At 42.7% G+C, this 13,549-nt stretch overlaps 1 protein-coding gene and 1 pseudogene across 4 annotated transcripts in view; one reads left to right on the forward strand and one right to left on the reverse strand.

The window, feature by feature from the left end:
• Positions 1 to 13,549, forward strand: part of LOC137788578 (ecto-NOX disulfide-thiol exchanger 2-like) — a 152,493-nt gene that overhangs the window by 49,254 nt on the left and 89,690 nt on the right. The gene's annotated exons all lie outside the window — the stretch shown is intronic.
• On the reverse strand, positions 889 to 10,731 carry LOC137793931 (E3 ubiquitin-protein ligase TRIM21-like; annotated as a pseudogene).

The raw sequence follows: 13,549 nt of genomic DNA on the forward strand, positions 1-13,549 counted from the left end.
ATAAACATTCGTTAAATTTGTCTCTCGTATACACGGCTCAAAAAAAACGGAATAAACTGAATTAAATGTTACCCACCAACAAACAAACAAACATGCTTTAATTGGCTTTGCTCAATAAACAGTTACTTAAGTCTCTCTTAACCAAACAGATATGCTGTGTTTGAACTTGGAAAGCAGGTTTGGATGATTTTAATTAGAGGACACAACGTCATGCCAGTCAGGCCCCAGTGTTGGGACTGATCCCAATAACAAACTTTTTTAGTTGAATAATATGAATTGTTGGAACAAATAAATCTCATACAGGGGCCACATTAGAAGAACTGCCTTAATGAGTCCTAATATTTGTTTGAATATTTTCCATCACTTGTTTGTATAATGGGGATCACCTCGGGATTTGGTCTCCCTGGGCGGATCCCATGTAACCCAGAAATAGTTATTTCAACTGGCTCTCCGTATGAATCCCATCCATCAACTCCAAACTAACCACTCCTAATATGTGGCACTCCAAAGGGTACAAACCAAGTGCTATCAAATATTTGTCACCCAGCTTTGTCATGTTGGCAGGCGAGAATATCGAAATGAATAGCCCGCCCATAAAGATTCCTTCTTGAAACCCAGGGTGTGTGTGTGTGTGTGTGTGTGTGTGTGTGTGTGTGTGTGTGCTTGCCTCCTGATGGTTGCATGTGCATTCCCCTGGTGATCCACAGCTGTCTGCGTGACAGGCGACACAAGTGACACACTGCTCTGACACTGACAGATGGGAGAAACCGAGTGACACACCGGAGCTCCACAGATAAAAACATGTCAGCGCTCGACTGTGATCCCTCTCCAGGTCCCCGTTGCACCGTCTCTTCTTCTTTCCCAAATCCAGGAAACAAAACAAGAAACTCAACTGTTGCGTTTGACAGACGTGATGATCAAGGGGGCTGGATTTTTGCCGCCGTCGTTGGCAGAGAGGCGGAAGGAGGGAAAGAGCTTCTCGGTGAAGCTCCATCCGGTGAAGGAGGAGATGCATGCCCTGGAGTCTGCGTCGTAAAAGGAGACTTGACCCATCTCGTAATCCCGAAACGCCCCGACCTTTTGAGGCATCTCCCTCACATTGAGGTCGATAAGGCTGGCGTTGGCTGTCAGCTCATTTTCTTTTTTAAGGCTCAATCTTATTTCACCCTTCCCGTTGATGGATTGATTTGCAACTCCAACTCCTAAATCCCAGTTGGTTTTGCCTTTAATCTGGACCTCATGGTAGAATTTACCTGCGGAGAAACCTTCCTTTGCAAGGACATTGAGGAGAAGTTCAAACCTCTCTGATTTCTTTGACAGATTCCTCTTTCTGTCTCCATGTGTGACTTGCTTACCATCCGGAGAGGCAACGAGAAAAGCGTTTGTCGTGTCCGGCTCCAGAGTCACATCCACAGCATGCCGCTGCATTTCTTTCTAGTCCGCATTACACAGCGACCTTATTTATTTCGTCACCATTGGCTCCAGCATAGCCATGGCGCCCTGCTCCGTCAACTCATCATTGGTAAGGGTCACATCAGACCAGCTCTTCAGTAAAGGCAAGCGTCAGGACATTCTCAATGAACAACAAGGCGTCGTTGGTGTATTCAACCTGATTAAGCTGCTTTTATTTCTCGCTTGAGTTGCATAGTTTCTCCTTCCAGTTCTTCAATCAAGCCATTTCTCGCTGTTTCAGTTGTTTTCTGCTTTCTCTCAATAACCTTTGCCAGCTCTGCTTGGCTTCTCCTCATGTAGTCCACCATGGCAGTCATTGCATGCATGCTGTCAGGACTTTCCCTGCCTTTTTTCTGCTGGACTGTTGGATCTCGTTAATTTCCCGCTGACGCGCCTGGATCATCTCATCCGTGCTTTCCTTCTCTACTCCCAGCATGGTCTTCCTCATTTGAGCCTCATGCTCCAGTTTTACTATGTTAAGGGTTTTATGGTCCCCGACTTTACAGGATGCGCAAACAAACATTTCCAAAGGCTCGTCATGTATCTTGCACATCCTGCCCTCCAGGTTCTCAACCGGGTGGATCAAGTTGTGTTTTTTTATGTCTGGATCTCTGATGAGGCATCAAACGTGTCTCACAGAAAGACATTAAACACACCGAGCAGGGCTGGGAGCTTTGCACCTGTGCACCGAAACACAGAGCACACTTCCATTTCCTGCTTTTTCAGGGCCAACACGAGATCTTTCAGATTTGTTCAACTTTGCGACCATCTCAGCAATGAAAGTGTTGACCCGAAGCATTGGTCTGTCGAAGAATTTATCTTTGCACAGTGGACATTGGATTTCAGTATTGCTAGTGTTCCAGTAGTCTGTGATGTTGTGAAGTCGTGCCCACGGGGAATCGACACAGGTTTAGTGAACACAGCCAAACAGATGGAACAAAGAAAACTATCCTCCTCAGCAGGAGACAACCACAGGAGCCATGTCTAGAGAATGAAGGGAGAAGTGACGAAGAAAGGTGTTAAGTAGATTTATAGACGTCTGTGTTAGAAATCACTCAAATAAACTAGTTATTGTTATAGACGAGACTGGAAACATGATAAACTACAACTTTATCTGGTCTGTGTATTTTTTCCCAAATCTTTCCGATCTGTAAAGGAAAGTAGAAACACGCAGCTTTTCCTTCTTTTTAGTTTCCCTTTCAGCGATGACGTCATTGTGACAGTCCCATTCCCGGATCCTCCTTGAACAAGTTAACCCGTCACAGGCTGCAATTCACTAGTGGTCCAAGTTTAGAGCTTTTGTTTTGTCTTTCTGATCCATAAGAGCTCCGTGAGTGACATAAAACATGTTCCCAATCTTGACTTCACAGGCTCGTACGCAGTGGTTTCTTCAAGGTGGGCATGAAGTATTCACAATGTTGGTGCTTCAAAAATTCCATTTCATGTGGAGTGTTATGCGCAAATGAAACAACATTTCTGAGACGGAAGAACATGCACAATACTGAACGGGTTTGTTAGCACACGTGTGTGAATTTGCATTACATGAGAGTGCTTAGTGGTGGCATCTGCATAATAACATGTACACACTGTCGTCCCAGGCGCACTAAAGCTTCCTGCATCCATGAAGGTCTTTGTCGGAGAAGTAATCTGTGTAGGTTGCATAAAGGTTCCTCTACATTAGCAGCATTCATGTAAGATTGAATGCTTAAAAAAAAATCCTTTATAAATGTATCCACAAACGGCGCCTTTCAGGAATGTAGGTGTGAGCATATGAAAATGTACTGGCACTTTATAAAATAAAAAAAACAAAAAAGATTGTTGCACTGTACCTAACCTTTCAATGACACAAATAAATTAGCTCCCATGCAATTGGTTGTGTCAGTTATACTAGACATGTGTCTAAATACTGAATGTGGATGTGGGCGAATGCTGTATGCGTCATATATTTTAGTCCTCCATTATTCAACACTTGTGTGTTTCTCTGTTGTGTTAATCTAATGAATTCAGTGACTGACAATGTCGAGACATAAAGTAAGTGAGACATTGAAAACCTAATCATACGGCGGTCAGATATATATTTGCTCATTTGGAATAATAATACGCATTTTGAATAATATATGGACGGAGTTTATGTGCCCAGAAACAAAGCTTCCCCAATGTGTCGTTCTCAGCTGAAAATGTCCTCTGATCGGCGCTCTCTTGAGCCACGTCTGTTCCGAGCCTCGACTCCATGTCTTGTCTACCATAAAACATTCAAACAGCATTTGGATCAGATGGGGATTCCTTTTGATCCTGGTCTGTGCGGAGCTCCAGGACCCGAGCCTTTCTTCTCCTCCGCGGGATCAACTCCTTCATGGAAGGATGGATGAGAGGGAGTCGGGGCTTTTCTCCTCCAGTCTTCTTTTTCTCTCTTCACCTCTTCCTTCTTTTAACCAGAGCTTTCTCCCCCTCTTCCTATCTGTTCTCCGACCCATTCGGCTCTCACTTGTAGCTGCTCCTCTCCTCTCACCTTGAATACATGAATAAGAGATTAGAGGAGCTCAAAGTGCAAGAGGACATAGACCTCCCTCTATTAGAGTGGAGTGCCTCCTGCCAGGTGTCTGCTCAGGTTTAATCTGTGTGATTCGACAGTGAAGCCTGGTCTCTGGAGCACATCAAACAGCCCGAGAGACAACTTTGGTGGACCACAGGCTAAACTGTCATTCGATTCTGATTCTGATAACGTCACCGCCATTGATGAAACATAACAATAACATATATAGAATATAAAGCGACCTTCGTAGAGCGACTACACTGCAGTAGAATCCAAGTCTTATACAATATGCAGAAGATTTTTTATAATATACAGATTCAAGCAGTCAGCCACATAATGTTGGTGTCTGGCAGTTGTGTGTCCGGTACTTTGTTACGGCAACATACCAACATGTGACTGCTTGACATATCCCTCCGCCACAGGTCACCAAAGGCAACACAGTTCATACTAAAATGTGTAAGATTAAAAGCTATCATCTTGATTTGGCTGACTCAGGTTGCTGGAACTCACTTTTCTTTTTGGCTTTTTTTTTTTTTTTTTTTGCATTCTATATAAAACAGTCCAAAACCCCAAGTATTCAATATATTAATGTGTAAGTCAAGGAAAAGCAGAACATTCTCACGTTTGAGAAGCTGAAACCAGCGAGAGTTTCACATTTTCGAGAAAATGTCAATACAGTATTTGCAAAGCGTAATCAGTTTCATCAAGTGATTCCCATAAATGTATTGCTGTGAAAACACTTGACTTGGTCTGTTTAACTTGTACAGCAGCAATAGAGCTGTTATGTGTGGAAGCATTTCAAAAGCCACCATGGAAATATTGTGCATTTCAACAAATGTGTCAGTTCTTCTTCATTCAAACCTTTGAGTGACAGCAACAATTTTTTTTTTACAAAAAACAATGGACCTCACAGATTCAACATTGACACAATAACATCCCTTGTGATCAAACAGCAGTTATTGAGGTAATACTTACTCAACCACGGGATGGTAGTACTATAAGCTGCCAGATTTAGTCTGTGGGCTTCATGGCAGGGAGACTTACTCACCTCTATCATTGAGGTTTGTTTACTACTTGGTCAGAGCAGAGGGTTGTGCTTTTGCCGCTCCCCAGACACAATACTTCTGGAGGGAAGATAAATAATTAGTCATGAGATGAGTTTCTCCCTTCATCCATCAGCCCGGGGAACATGGCTGCCATAGGAGAACTGAAGCCAAATGAGAGTCCTTCCCCTCCAGTGTTTTTGTTCCCCCAGACGCTCATCTTCTCATTCTCCTCCTTGATAAGATGACTTTGAAACGCTCAAAAGCTCACAAGGACAAATCCATCTTTGTCAGAGTGTTTGCGGATTAAAAGCAGGTTATTTTCCGCTGCTCTCTTGAAAAGCAGTGCTTTTAGTATCAAAACGAGGGAGCGGAGAAACCGCTTCACCTTTTTCATGTCGCCTGGCAAAGCAGAAACACCGGGTTGCAAATCAAACATCTGCCTTGAAATGTGTAGAATCTTCACCTGTGACACTGCGTCCATTCACCAAGATCTTTGTCACCTTCCTGTTTGACGTACAGTCTCGTAGAGTAATTTGGCAGCATGGAGGATTTTCATGAGGAGAAATGATTTGCAATGGCAGCAGATGAGAAGTTATTTGAAGTTTGAGAGGCGAAGTACTAAAACCAAAGGAATATCATTTTGGTAAAGGGTGTTGGGAATGTTGGGGAATGTTTCTAATACGTCAAAACGTTGGAGAACTCTTTTGTTTTGTGGATTGTATCGGTGCTACTCTGTTGCATAGAAATACAAGTAGACAGTTTATCGTAGCCCGAAGGCTGCCCGAAGATGTAAAGGGTCAGAAAGACTTAATCCAAACGTAAAGGCTGTTGGGCTATTCCATCCACGCTCTTATTCATTAAGAGCTGTTGGATTTCCACCACTATCTGAGATCCTCCAAACACCAGAGGAGTCAGTGGCTCTCATAGGTTGCTTCAACTGTTGAATTATTTACTTGTGCTATTTGCCAGACTCCGTGTCCGTGACTGAATATTCTACAAGGATCGAATGAAGATTCAATAAGGTAAAATATATTTGATGTTAGAGACGTCAGAAACTCTGAGTTTGCTGATCGTGGAACCTTAGAAAGCCAAATGTTTCCACCGTTTACAGGTAAATTGTCAAACACCTTTGCATCAGCAGAAACTCTTGTGTGCTATGTGTATACAGTGATATGGACGTTGCTTGTTCAACTTCCTCGGAGGACATAGAGTTACAGGAGACTAAGCTTTCTTTGAGAAACCAAACCACATTTTTGATACCATGATGTATCTCCAGCATCATGTCTTTAATGTTTTATGTAATGGAAAACAGCGTCAGTGTTCAGAAACCAGGATGAGGGTTAGATTCATTTTTTGCTTCTCCGTCTCATTTTCATCGCTTCTATGCTTTTAACTCAGTGAGCTACAACTTGATTTTCCATTTCAAACCAGCGCCCCTCTCCTCATTTGGCACCACTCGCCTCTGAAACCCACTCTTTCTGTCTTTTTTTCTTCTTCTTTTGGAGTCACTCACCCCAACTTCAGCCACATTTAATGACTCTGAGCTGCAGCCTTTCCTTGGCTGTCAGAGTGGGGCTTTTAACAAGGTCCTGCACTCCTTTTGCTCTTTCCTCCTCATGCTACCATGCTGATGCCACTTTCCCTTCTTCCCTCCCTGTAATTTAGCCTTTTTTTCTGGGGGTTTACTGGGCCGGACTAAAGTAGAGCTGTAGATGGTCAGGGGTTAATGCCATTTGCCTTTTATTAAAAAGGAACCTGCACATTTCTCAGCCACCTTTAAGCCTTAGTAAAGACATATTTCTCCACATTCTAATTGGCTTGACATACACGCATGTATTGGGTGGAAATGTTAAACTTTAATTTGTTTCTGAATAAAAAAAACAAGTTCATAAATCTCTCTATGACCGGGTGTGTAATATAACTGGTTCATGTTATTATATAATTTATCTGCAACAACATTAACAACAGGTCTACTTAATTGAGACATTTTGTTGATTCTTTTTTTTTTCTGGACGTTTTACTTTGACAACATGCATTCTGGGAAATTGTACATTATATTTTAAAAATCAAACAATTACTCTAGTCAGCAGATTAATTGTCGAGGACAATAATCAGTTGCAGCAGCTAAAGCCTGACTTAATGGGTGGATAGGTCCACTTCAGTACATTTAGCTAGTAAGGGCCGCAATGAGTGAGTTTTTGTGTCTATAGATAACTTGAGGTCTGATGTCCTCTGGCTTACATTTGTATTCATAACAAACAAGGAAATTAAAGCCAACTAAATCACCTCAGGCTCCGTGCATTTCAATTATACACAGTATAAAAGAGTTATTGATCCATAGCCGGGGAGACAGAGAGGCAGAGATTTTTAAATGCTCATCAGTGGTCACACTCCTACAAGGTTTGGCAAATCTGTTCGTGAATAGATTCTTAGGAGGAGGCAACAGGCAGCAGATAAGTTAAACAGTTTAAAGTTCTGGTGTGTTAGTGTGAAATACATTCCCTTGTGTATTCCAGAGTAATCTATACTGTCCTACAGTGCTTTCCTAGAAAGCCCCTTTGGTTCCTGGCCTTCCATCATCGTTAAGCTGCAGTAAAGAGCAGGGAGGGGCGGCCGCTCAGGTTTATTCAGTGTTCCACCTGACCATGATTAATGTGAAAAAGGCCCGGTTCACACCTAAACCACAGAGCTTCCCCATCTCACACCTTCCCACCACCTTCAGCCCTTCTCTAAAATGGTTTAGCAGTGGGAGCCAATATGTTCAGCCAGTCATGCAGCACAGAAGCTCCAGAGGTCAGCGAGCCATCTCCCTGCTGTCTTGTAAGCCCCCATAGCTCCAGCGATAGATTTCTGAACGGGCCCCCAGAGCACAGACGTAGGGGCCAAGGAGGAGGAGGAGGTAGATGGGGGGTAAGTAAAGGAACAACTACAAAGAGACACACAAATACTACAAAGAGGACACAAAACAACAACAAACATGCAGAACTACAAAGATGAAAAGAAAAAAAATCATACAAAGACAACCAAAGAGTCGCAACCTCATTACAGAAATTACCAACATGAATACAAAGAGTCACAACTCAATTACAAAGATACACAAGACTACAAAGACACGATGAAAAATCCCAGTCTAAAGACGAACAAAAAGACCCACAACTCAGAAAGACAACAGGATGGCAAAGACTCTAAACAACCACAAAGAGACACAGATGGCTACAAAGACACAAAACGTGACTATAAAGAGACACACATTTACCACAAAGAGACCCGAACCGTCTACAAACACAAAAGAAAAAAACAAAGGAGGCAAGCGACCAGTAAGATTTCAAAGAGATGCAAAACAACCCAAAGAGACACTAAATGGCATCAACGAGACAAAGCAACCACTGATACAACTACCGAGACACAACATTAACCCAAAGTGGGACAACAGGACTACAAAGAGAAACACAACAACGCAGTTGTAGTATTTCTGTGTGCAGGAGGGCTGGGTTGTCTTTCACATGTCTATGCCCCGAGGCCGATGTCTCGTAATCCATCCATGTCTAGTTCCTTCCTCCATTGTTTCGTTCACCGTTTCTGTCTTTTTTTTCTTCTTCTTCTTCTATATACCATCTTCCCTCTTCGCCATCTGTCTCCCCTCTGTGTCTCCTGCAAAGCCACAGACGGTGTTTGTGAAATATGGGCGAGATCACAGAGGATTTCTATCTCACTGACCCCGGCGTGCCCTTCATCTTCCTCTCACAGCTTGATCTATCATACACAAGTGCTTTTTATTGTTGTTTGGCAGCCGGCTCCTGGCCCATGGCTCTACTTGTCGTTCTCCGCCCCTCTCATTATTACTGTGGGCCTCGCTCTGTCGGGAATAATCCAAGACATTTGCATATCCTCTTTACTATGTTTTTTCTTGTTGTCTGTAAAACCACCCTCAACCTCACGGCCTGAATTATTTCTGATAGTGTGATGAAAAAGGTCGAAAGGTTATTCGTGAAAAGAAGTCCGTCATGAAATATGTTGTTCAAGGCACTTCATTTATTTCATTTTCTTTAGCTAAATTACTTTAACCAAACAAGATTGCATCGCCTTAGAAAGGTTGTATATAATGCTGATGTTTTAGAAGTCTGGTGGATTTAAGAAAAAGACGCTCGGCCTTTTCCCTGATGCTTATTTTAGCTGTTTGTGTCATTATGCCTCCTTCAACCTTTAGAACAGACATCCACGATAAACTTCTCAATGTGACAGATTTAAATATCTCCAAAAGTAAAAATACAGCTTCTCCTCTCTTTCACTCAGTCTTGCTCTCCGATATTTCTGCCACGTGAGTGACAAATTGTTTCCTGCCGTTTCAAGGTTTCCTCTTCTCGTTGCAATACTGAACATAGTACACAGACTTATACTTGCTAACTTAAGCATTTATTTTTTTACACTGTTTTTTTTTGTTTCAATTAGAACCTACACTATCTACTAAATGTGAGTTTATTTGTATTGTGGAAACTAATCTCAGAGGAAAAAAGATTTGTATTCCTCCTGTTCCCTGGTCCGGCTGGATTGAAACCCTCAACAGCAAGTGTCCTAATTAAAGTCAAGTAAATTGTCCTGCATACAGCAGATAGAAAATGGTCAATGTGTACAGTCGTCTCTTTGGCTAATCTAATCTCTCGGGCCATTTGCCAGTGACAACAAGTCTTGTCTCTTTGAAGTGTCAGATGATATATATTATGAGGGCCGCAGGGTAGCGTTGTGATGTTTGTATCAACACAGCCGACACTTTGTTAACAGCCTTTTAACATTCCCCTGCTACAGCTTATGGGTTTCCTTCCCCCCCAGGTCTTTGTATAATAAAGACAGGCTGTTCATTTAATCTGTAGTCACTGCAGCAAATGACTAGACGGTGAACTCTTCAGGGCTGCTGCACTGGTTCAGTATTGATTGGGGTTGAACAAACTATCATCAAAAAGACAGACAACTATGTGTTTTAAGTAAAGTACATGAATTGGGGAAGTTATGCACTTGTAATGCAAGAGGAAATACATCCAACATAATGAAAACATGTGTATTTACATATTCCTCATGATAATGAGCATTTGTGCAAAATCTTGTTTTCCAACAATATCCATGAAAGTTTGATGTACATTTTTTATGGTTATGTTTGGTTAACTCAAAGCACTTGGTTGAGGTTCGGCACATAGTTTTGGTTGGGAAAAGTCAACAGTGACTTTTTGTTGTCCAAACCATCTCACTCACGGGATGTGAACCCTGGTCTTCGTTCTCACGCTCCTTTTTTCTCAGGCCTGAGTGACAGATTAGCCAGTGGTGAGTTATGTGGTGAGTGGACTGCATGAGACACGCAGCAGACAGGCCCGAAATCCATGGCCCGCCACTGCAACCTAGCAAGCTCCCAAGCAACCACCGACGGCAGCGTGACTAGCCACCTCAGTGTTGTTTACTTGAGCTCAAATAGTGCAGCCAATTTGTGGCGGCAGCAGCTGCTACTAGTGACGCCTCGCCTTTTACCCCGCCTGGTTCTCAGCAGGCATCCACCGACAATGCCGCCACGGTCAACCGAGGAGACGCGATGGAAGCCACACTCCCTGCTGTCCTCCCCGCAGCGCCTCTCACCCCGCTTGCTTCTAGCGCATCTAGCGCTGTAGTGGTAGTGGGAGATGCAGGGGTTCCCTCGCCGTGAGACCTGTTTTCCATCGTGCCTCCTCGGGTGGTGGAGGCCACTGGAGAGCCAGGCGGGGTGTAATGTAATGAATGTAAACATTCCTGATAAATTAACAGTTTCTGACTCTCTAATTCTGATTTATAATCTATCGCTCTCGACCGTACTTTCCCATGTGTTCATGTACACTATGAAAGGAAAGCGTTCAGCTTGGTTGGAAGTCCAGATTTGACCCACTTGCCGCTACATCTGCTTTACATGCCAGTCTTACACTTGTGATAGTCCTGTCTCTGTGCTCCTCTCATCTCTCCATCAATGTCGTCCCGCTCTTATCTCTGACGCGCCGCGTTCAGTCAGAGCTCCAATGAACCCACCAGCAGAAGAAAGGTCAACCTCTAAATCAATAACAACGACCTTGAGTTTGATGGGTTTCATGGATAAAGCATCTAACGCTAGCTACCCACCACATTCAATTCAAGTTACTTTCAGTTATATTGTATCGCCCATCACAAATTTGCCTTAGAGGGCTTTACAATCTGTGTTGAGGCCGGTCCTCAGCCTTCTTTGTTATGCTGTCACTCATGAGACCACGCCCGATCCAGGCCGAAAGAACCTGAAAAAAACAAACAGTGGAAGTTGAAAATCAAATCTGTTACTGAAAACTGAAAAAAATCTATTTAATTACAAAAATGAACACAACTAATTCAAAAAAAAAAATTTCATACACCTATTTTTATTTCAAATACAAACATCATTACATTCTTCAGGGTCAAATCTTTTTCTCAAATGAACAAAACATACGCCCTGGATTTGGCTCCATGCTATAGCAGCATATGTAGGGGCTGGACCAGGACAGCCCTACTCTGAAATCTGGTCAGTGTGTCTGACCCCCTGGACTGAAACAGCTTGTTCCACAGAAGACGAGCTTGACAACTGAAGGCTCTGGCTCACGTCGTACTTTTTGAGACTTTATGAACGACAAGCAGCTGGCTAACTACAGTAGCTAACGACTGAGCTTCGAGGGCGTAGAGCCACAACTGTAAACAACTGTCTGATTAAGTGAGAAGTTGTATCAATGAGGGAGAGAGCTGTGAGTGTTCAAGCAGAACTCGTAGAAGTCCAGCAGGTGATTAACCACTTGTGATGAAGAATATCGCACAATAACTGTGTTTAGCCGGAACTGCAAAAGTACACCGGCAGATAACAGAAATGCTGGCAACAGGAAGTGAGACAAAAAGCTTTGGGGTTACATTCTGTGTTGGCTTACAATCATATACTGGTGAATGGGATGGACTGGTACTCTCTTTGATGGGCAGACTGCAGGTTAAGCCCGTGTTGTATGGTGGGTTTTTTTTTTCAATCTAGTAGAAGCTTCTGTGTTCAGGTCAGACGGTCGAGTTTCTCCATCATGTTTGATGACACGTGACAGTCCATGACAAGCCTGTCTCTGCTGATGAACACTTGTGTCTGACCATGTGTGCTGCTTGCGCCTTCGGGGATCATAAAGTGCCACTTACTCTTTCTGTCCAACCTTGGTTTGTCCATGTACCACGCAAGAGAAATGGACACCTTTTGGCAGCTGCTTTAAAATCATCTTTGTGTTTAAAACTGAACACTTCCAATTAGCAAACCTCTGCTTTTATATAATAGAAATGCAACTACTTAATATCTGCAATAAGCCAGAAGTAATGACTCACAAACTGCACATGGCTGCAATGAGGGTTCTGGATTGAATGGCAGCACCTCTGGGAATTAAAGGGTGTTTTTCTTATACCTGTATGTCTGTTTTGAAGGTGCTGAAGTTCTTGTTACCAGGAAAATAAGCTACCAAGGGGGAAAAAAAAACATAAAAAGTCCAATTTAAATCACATTTTCCTTTTTTTGCTTTGCAAAATAATATATATTCAGCCCGCAACCTGAGGACCAGCTGGACATGTTCATGTTTCCTCGCAGAAAAGCAATTATTTAAAGTCTGACTGTACTAAGACAATAAAAGATCCTCTCCAGATACATTTTCAAATTTGAAAATTGTCAGCTTGAACGTGTTATGTCAGCTATGATGTATTCACATTGTTCTCTATCACCCAATGATCCAGATTGAATTAATAAATATGCAAACGTTTTGGACACAAGATGTCTCCTACTTTACTGAAAAGTCCATTCTCAGCATTTGTGCATTAGAGGTTGAAGTTTCCACATCAGTCTCGTGTAACTTGCAGAAAATGAAAGTGAGCACAGAGAAACTTCAGCAGATCAGTGTGAAAACAAGCTGCACATTCATCATTCTGCACAATGAAGCTCAAAAATCCACAGAATGAATAAGCATTCAGTCCGAATACGTTGTAGAAATGAGTATGTGAAAAAGTCCCTTCATTTAATACTACATCAAAAGTAAGCAGATTTCTTCGTTAGCTAAGTGTGTTTGTGACTCGCCTTGTGTGATGAATGCGTCCGAACCGTAACAGCAACAGGAGTGAGCTATGGATGACGAGACGTCAGATAACGCCTTCTGCTGCCCGGCAGTCAACACCGTACAAATCTGTACCAGGTATTGAGAACCGACTGCTGCGGCTGACAACAATTTAATGCAATTTATTTGAATTTGGACTTCAAACCATTATCCTCTCCGAGAGGCAGATCATTGTATTGGGTTCATCAGTTCGTTGGTTTGTTTGTCCGTTTGTCAGCAGGCTACCGGGACGATTTTCGTGAAACTTGTTGGAAGGGTGAAGCATGGGTCAAGGAAGCTCCCAGTCGTTTTTTTTCTTTTACACAAATAAATATAGTCACAGCTGCTGCTACTTACTAAACTTAGATAGATTAAATAATCAAGTTTCGCAAAGGCTCATTATT

Source organism: Clinocottus analis, unplaced genomic scaffold (assembly GCF_023055335.1).
Source record: "Clinocottus analis isolate CAN_PGR_092001 unplaced genomic scaffold, fCliAna1.0.p SCAF_10, whole genome shotgun sequence".
NCBI lineage: Eukaryota > Metazoa > Chordata > Actinopteri > Perciformes > Cottidae > Clinocottus > Clinocottus analis.